Genomic DNA, 7,681 nt, shown 5'->3' with positions numbered 1-7,681 from the left:
TGTCCCGAGATGTGTAGGTTAGAGGGCTTAGTGAGGTAAATATGAGGGGTTACGGAGATGAGGCCGAGGTGGAATTGTTGTCGGTGCAGATTCGATGGGCTGAATGGCCTCCCTTTGCACTGTGGCGTTTCTATGATTCGGTGATTCTATAACACTTCACCCACAGCCATCACAGATACTCTTGCTATTGTTTACAGGTGTGACTATCTTCCACCTTCTTCCCAGCAAGAAGATCTTGATCTCTCTTTGCCCAACCCAATAATCTTTAACAATTAAACCACCCAAGTTTGTTGTCAGGCAGAATTCAGAACAGGTCACATGACCCCCTGATTCATTCCTACATATTACTCCAAATTAAATTATTGGTCCCAAAACAGAGCAATCTTATAAACTTGGTAATAATGTCATTAATGTCCCTCATCCCTTGATCCATTCTCATGAATCTTTACTGCCGTTCCCTACAGCCTTCACATCCTTCCTAAAGAGTGGTGCCCAGAAATGGACAGCATGCTCCAAATGATGCTGACGGAGTTTTTTATTAAGGTTCATTTCTGTTTAAACGAAAGTCAAATGCTGCAGAAGTTAGAAATCTGAAATAGACAGAGAATGTTCTAAGTACTTGGCAAGTCAGGCAGTATTAGAATGACTCATGCTTACTACAGAGGCTGGAGGCAATAGGGGTCGCGGCCACTGGCTGAAGAACTGGTGTAATCTCTTCTTGGGGAGGCCCACTGTATTAACTGTTACTTGAAAGACTGGCACTTGAAAGGTCAACTGCGGGTTGACCTTTCCCAAGGATCCTGGGAATAGAAATCCCATCATTGAGAGGCCAGCAGCTCTTCACTGGGGTGAGGGTAGCTGCTGCCGGTATAACGGCCACCGAGCCTCAGATCCAGATGGTGGTGGTCTATAAGCGATGGTGGGAGGGGGATTACAGATGACATTTGCATTGGTGGGTCTAAAGGTAGCTACAGGGAAACATACATAGGAAGTAGAAGCAGGAGTAGGCCATTTGGTCCTTTGAGCCTGCTCTGCCATTCATTTTGATCATGGCAGATCATCAAATTCATTATCCTGATCTTGCCTTCCCTCCAGATCCATTGATTCCTTTGGCCCCAAGACCTGTCTCTAATTCTTTCTTGAAATCAGACAACATTTTGGTCTCAATTACATTCCACTGACTCACCACCCTCTGGGTGAAGAAATCCCTCACCTCAGTCCTAAAAAGTTTACCCTTTATCTCCAAACCATCCCTCGTTCTGAACTCCCCCGCCATTGGAAACTTTCTTTTTGCATTTATCCTGTCTAATCCTGTTAGAATTTTATAAGTTTCTATGAGATTCCCTCTCACTCTTCTAAACTCCAATGAATATAATCCTAATTTAGTTAGTCTGTCCTCATATGACAGGCCTGCATCCCAGGAATCAGCCTGGTAAACTTAGAGGCACTTTCTCTTTGGTCAGAAAATCCTTCCTCAGATAAAGACACCAAAACTGGTCACAATACTGCAGGTGTGGTCTCATCAGCACTCTACATAATTGCAGTAAAACATCCCTAGCCCTAGACTCAAATCCTGTTGCCATCAAGACAAAGAACAAACAAAGAACAAAGAACAAAAACAGCCCAGGAAACAGGCCCTTTGGCCCAACGAGCCTGCGCCGCCATCCCAACACCACCAGTCCCCCCCTCCACCCATGAACCTTGTCTAATGTTTTATGGCCATCCACATTGAGGGAAAGACCAACATAGCATTTGCCTTCTTTACTGCTTGCTGCGCATGCACGCTTACTTTCAGTGACTGATGCATGAGGACACCAAGGTCTCATTGAGTATGCACCTCTCTTAGTTTACACCCATTCAAATAACAATCTGCCTTCCTATTATTACTACCAAAATGGATAACCTCATATTTATCCATATTATATCACATCCTCCATGCATGTGCCCACTCACCCAGCCTGTCCAAATCATGCTGAAGCATCTCTGCATTCTCCTTACTGCTTACCCTCCCACCCAACTTTGTATATGCAAGTTTGCAATAACACATTTCGTTCTCTTGTCCAAATCATTAATATATAATGTGAACAGCTGGGGTCTTGCACAGGTCCCTGCGGTATCAGCAGTAGCCACTGCCTGCCAATTGGAAAAAGACCCATTTATTCCAGCTTGTTGCTTCCTGTTTGTTAACCAGCTTTCTATTCATATCAAGACACTTAAATTTACATAGTAATTTGCTGTGTAAGTTGGCAGTGGACAAGACTTTCAGTGTCCTCTCCCACCTGATGCCAACTTGTTGAACATAGATTAAGGGAGCATGGCAACGTTTACTTGTAATTCTCGCTGTATGGTGAGCTCCACCACTCACCTTTGGGTTAATACCAGCAATGGTGAGATGAGGCCGTTATGTGGACATTAATTGCCCATTTAAGGTCCTCAACTTGTAGCAGACCAACAACGGGCCTTTCCAACCGAACTAAATTGTGGCGAAGGCGGAAAGGTGGCGTGGTCCCAGCCATTACTTCTTGCCTGACTTAATGTCCCCCATCACCAAACTCGCCATGGAGAGGGTATTAAATTCTAACCTAAGATTTCAAATAGAAACCAATGCTATATCACAGTAGCAATAGTCTCCCAAATACCCTCCCTTCCCACTGAAACTAAATTCACTGCTGGAAACAGTGGCAACCAAGGTTCCCATCGTGGTGCAGAAAGGAAAGCATTCAGCTATTCCTGTGAGACTAACACTCATAATCATATATACATATATAAGTGGACTATATTAGCAATGTACAGCAATAGACAATAAGTATGCATTGTACACCTTAACTTAACATTCCAGGTATTTTCTTTTCACTATTCATAACTCTTTTTTAAGAGTGCCACTTATCGCCACTGAGTCCAAGTGGACAATGGTAACAAATGTCTTTCCTGTGGACTTTTGGACCCTTTTGTCAGGTTCAGTATGTGTTTACAATCAATGTATTTGCATATTTCTGCATTGTTCTTATCAAACCAGTCTTGGTATATTTAGGTGGTGTGTCGGAGGTTTTCTTGGAGCGTTTATGTGATGGTAAATATCAATGATTACAAGTCATCGTGGGGATTTCTTCATGGTGTGAAAATCCATCCCCAACTGATTTGCTTTTGAAATCCCTGGAGCCTGGTGTCATTTGACAGGCCAGAAACTTTGAGCTTTCTCCCCATCTGCCTTGGAGATGGGTTCCTGTGGCATGCTGCCTCAAGTGCCAGTACTGAGTGAATGATCAGTCCATTTATCAGCACGTAAAATATGCAGTTCATTTTGATTCCAGGTCTTGACTATCATATAGCCTATTAGTGCCAGTGATTCAATCTTGGGTGACACAGACTGTCTTGAAACCCTTCTGATCAAAGAAAGTATCAGTGACCACAAGATCATGTTCGGTTCACAGGGTAAGGAGCCGAAGACTGCTGAGTTAAGACTTTTCCAACTCCACGCTTTCCAGTGATGTTTGGCTAAAGGGTATGGTTGTCCCCCCACCCTGCCATTGAAATCACTGAGAAATATGATACCAGTATGGCTGTGATGGTACACTTGCCAGAATTGTGTCTATTTTGTAACAGAAGGATTGTTTCGTTTTTTACTCAGAGTCTAAGCTAGGTGCCTATGCACTATTGAGAACTTCAGATTGATTGCTTCTGAGCTTAAGATTAAGTGTCATAAGATGCTCACTGATTCAGAGGATTCATGAAGTCTCTTCATGAGTTTGTTTTTGATAACAAAGCCAGCTCCATGAGTTATGAGTTTCCTCATGATTTCCTCCCCAAAGCAAGTGCAGTCACCATTATGGCCTTTGAGTTATCCCTCGTCAGCTCAAGAATCCCCACAATGTCAATATCTCGGGCATTGGAGCTTATTGCCCACTACCTCAGATCACTGAATCAGAATCACACAGTGCAGAAGAGGCCCTTCAAACCATTAAGCTTGCATCAATACGTGAGAAGGACCTGACCTACCTAACTAATCCTCAAAGTTTAATGGAACATTTGCCGATTGTGGTAAAACCCCATCTGGTTCACTAATGCCCTTTTGGGAAGGATGTCTGCCACCCTTACCTGGTCTGGTCTACTTGTGACTCCAAACTGTCTTCTGAAATGACCAAGCAAGCCACTCAGTTCAAGGGCAGTTAGGGATGGATAATATATGCCGGCCCACCCAACGACAGCCACATTCTATGAATGAATGTCTTTAAAAAGATATTTTCTCAGTGGTTAACAAAGTCCTAACAAGAATAAATCTCAATTACCTTTCGCCATTTGCAAAGGAGGTCCTTCCAGAGCCCCAGTGCAGCTTCCTATCCACTATTTGCGGCATGGTGGCAGGGGCTCAGGATCAATTTCAGCATGGTGGCACAGTGCTGCTGCCTCACAGCACCAGGGACCAGGTTTTTTCATTCCGGCCTCAGCTGACTGTCTGCGTCGGGTTTGCACGTTCTCACCATGTCTGCGTGGGTTTCCTCCGGGTGCCCCAGTTTCCTCCCATAATCCAAAGATATACGGGTTAGGTTGACTAGCCACGGAAAATTGCCCTTTAGTGTCGGGGACTAGTAGAGTAGATATGTAGGGTTACGGAGATAGAGCCTGGGTGGGATTGTGGTCGGTGCAGACTTGATGGGCTGAATGGCCTCCTTCTGCACTGTAGGGATTCTATGATTTTAATGTGGAGTTTGCATGTTCTTCCCGTGTCTGCATGGCTTTCCTCCAAGTGTTCCGGTTTCCTCCCACTGTCCAAAGGTTAGGTTGATTGGTCATGGCAAATTGCCCCTTAGTGCCCCAAGGTATTTAGTTTAGGTGAATTAGTGGGATAAATATGTGGGATTATGGCTGAGTCTCTCTGTCGAAGAATCAGTGCAGACTCAGTGGGGCGAATGGCCTCCTTGTACACTGCAAGGATTCTTTGGATCAAAGGAACCACCAACATAATTACACAGCATGCCAAATTCAGGAAAAGTGTAGACAGTACCCCTATGTGCATGACTTTCTTCAATGTCACAAAAACCTTTATTTCAGAGAATAAAAATGCAATTTGGAAAGTGCTACAAAGATATGGTGTTCACAAACATCTTCTGCCTCCAACATAACAGTACGCAAAGAGGACAACATATGAGTCCAAAGCTGTGCAGGTTAGGTGGTTTAGCCATGGAAATGTGCGGTGTTACAGTAAGGGGTATAGGGGAGGGCCTGGGATGTCTCTTTGGAGAGTCAGTGCAGGCTCAAAAGGCCAAATGGCCTCTTTCTGCATTGTTGGAATTCTGTGATTCTATGTAATGGCTCCACCACAAAGCCCTTCACTGTCAAAACAGCTGTCAAACAACTGTATTCCCAATCTTTCTTGTGGCAATGCAACAGCTTAACATTGACAGTCTTCCCACAGGTGTGATAATAAACCTATTGGTGGTAAACTCTTCAACCTCAGATGGCCAAGGGTCACAACCAATGATCCAACCATTCTTAATGATGCACCAGTTAGTGATCAGTCTGAAGAACTATAACAAGTAATCGATGTATTCACTGAAGCTTTCAAAAGTATGGCCCTGAACCCACATCAACCCACACCAAATGGATTAAATCTATTCACTTGAACTGACATTCACGGTGTTATGTACAAAAATCTCCCTACTTCTCATATCTTGGGAGCTATCTAATCCAAAAGCTGACATTGATGAGACAGTATAACACTGAATCCAATGTATCACATCAGCCATTTGAGTTTGAGAATCATGATATCAGACCTGCTGCTAAATTCAATGTCTATTGGACAGTGGTTCTCTCCATACTTCCCTAAGATGCCAAAATTTGGACAATTTATAGATGCTATTCCAAGGCCCTAGAGCTACGTCAAGATTGCTATGTTAAACGGATCTTGCAAATGAAGTGGGAGAACAAAAGAACAAACTATCCAAGGTGCAGATATGCCAAGTATAGATGTTATAATGATCTCAGATTGGCTGAGAGGGGTGGGGCATGGCATCAGAATGGCTGACACTGGACCCTCCAAACACAGAGCCATATCAGGGGAGCACATTCACACAGAAACCCAAAGGAAATGTTTCAAAGCCAATTTCAAAGCCTCCATGATGGAGGTTCACTCTACTAACATCAACGCATAGGAGTCCGGTGCCCAATTGCATTCAAGATGGTGATCCAAGATAGAAAATGATGTCAAAATCTTCCAATCTCTAAGATCAGCCATTGAGAGAGAAGAGTATAAAGGGAAAATGGGTAACTTCACAAGCCAACAATCTGCCAGCACCTCTTCCAACTGACATTTCAATGTGAGAGAGCCAGCAAGTCTAAGATAGGGTTCATAAACCATCTGCGAACCCACAGCCAACACTGAGAGATCACTTCCACCCAGTTACCTTTAACATTTTCTCCTTGGAGAGGCGAAGGATGAGGGGTGACCTGATAGAGGTGTATAAGATGTTGAGAGGTATTGAACGAGTGGATAGTCAGAGGCTTTTTCCCAGGGCTGAAATGGTTGCCACAAGAGGACACAGGTTTAAGGTGCTGAGAAGTAGGTACAGAGGAGATGTCGGGGTAAGTTTTTCACTCAGAGAGTGGTGGGTGCGTAGAATGGGCTGCTAGCAATGGTGGTGGAGGTGGATTCGATAGGATCTTTTAAGAGACTTTTAGATAAGTACATGGAACTTAGTAAGACAGAGGGTTATAGGTAAGCCTAGTAATCTCTAAGGTTGAGACATGTTCGGCACAACTTTGTGGGCCGAAGGGCCTGTATTGTGCTGAAGTTTTTCTATGTTTTTATGTTTCTATGTAACATGAGTTGATCATGGTGATAATTCTTTATCCAGTCACAAGGGGATGGGGAATTTAGTCTTAGTGTTTGGTAAGTCTTACCTTTAGCAGAATTTGCTGGATCACTATCTTGTTAAATGAAAGGGAGAAGCCCATTGAATAATTCTTCAATCAAAATAATGTTGCAGGAAATTCAAGTTGTAATATGTGGAATGGAAAACAATTATCCAAGTTAATATAGACATCATAATCATATTTACTCCTCAAAATCTACAAGATTCTGCAGTATGCTCCACAGTGCCAGCAAAACATTTGATTCTCAAATGCTTGACATAAAAAACACACTTGCATTACTTGACTAATTTTACTTACTGTAAACCCAAAAGACTTGAGGGCAGGGAGCAGTAAGGACAGCACTCGCTCCTATTCAGTGATCTACAATGTCAGGCTAAGGGAGTCCAATCTCTTCCTACAAGTGCAATAAAAACTTGATCCCAACATCCAAGACAGAAGGAGGAAGATGACCCAAGCTTCATGGCAGGCATCAGTGGGTTCTTTAGCAATAATTAAAAAGGAGTGAGAGAGGAGGCCTCAGGCAAAACATAACAATCTGGACGGATTTCCCATCACTAAAAGGAACAAAGATTAGTCAACAGTTCAAAATAATTTTGTCCCACTCGGTGGGAAAGAAAATGGCATATTTCATGTATGATTGATTGCTTCCTCATTCATCTTCCCAGCTATGTTTCCCATGATAACCTAAACTCATTCCGGCTTTCACAGTGGAATATATACGTTTATGCATAATGTTGTTTGTCCAAACAGTCATGGCTTTGACAGACAGACCACAATGCACAGGCTAAAACTTCCCAGCCTAGTGCTGCAC

The sequence above is a fragment of the Carcharhinus amblyrhynchos genome, chromosome 12 (genome assembly GCF_965287045.1).
Source record: "Carcharhinus amblyrhynchos chromosome 12, sCarAmb.v2.hapA, whole genome shotgun sequence".
Classification (NCBI taxonomy): Eukaryota; Metazoa; Chordata; class Chondrichthyes; order Carcharhiniformes; family Carcharhinidae; genus Carcharhinus; species Carcharhinus amblyrhynchos.
Note: the sequence above shows the minus strand (reverse complement) of the source record.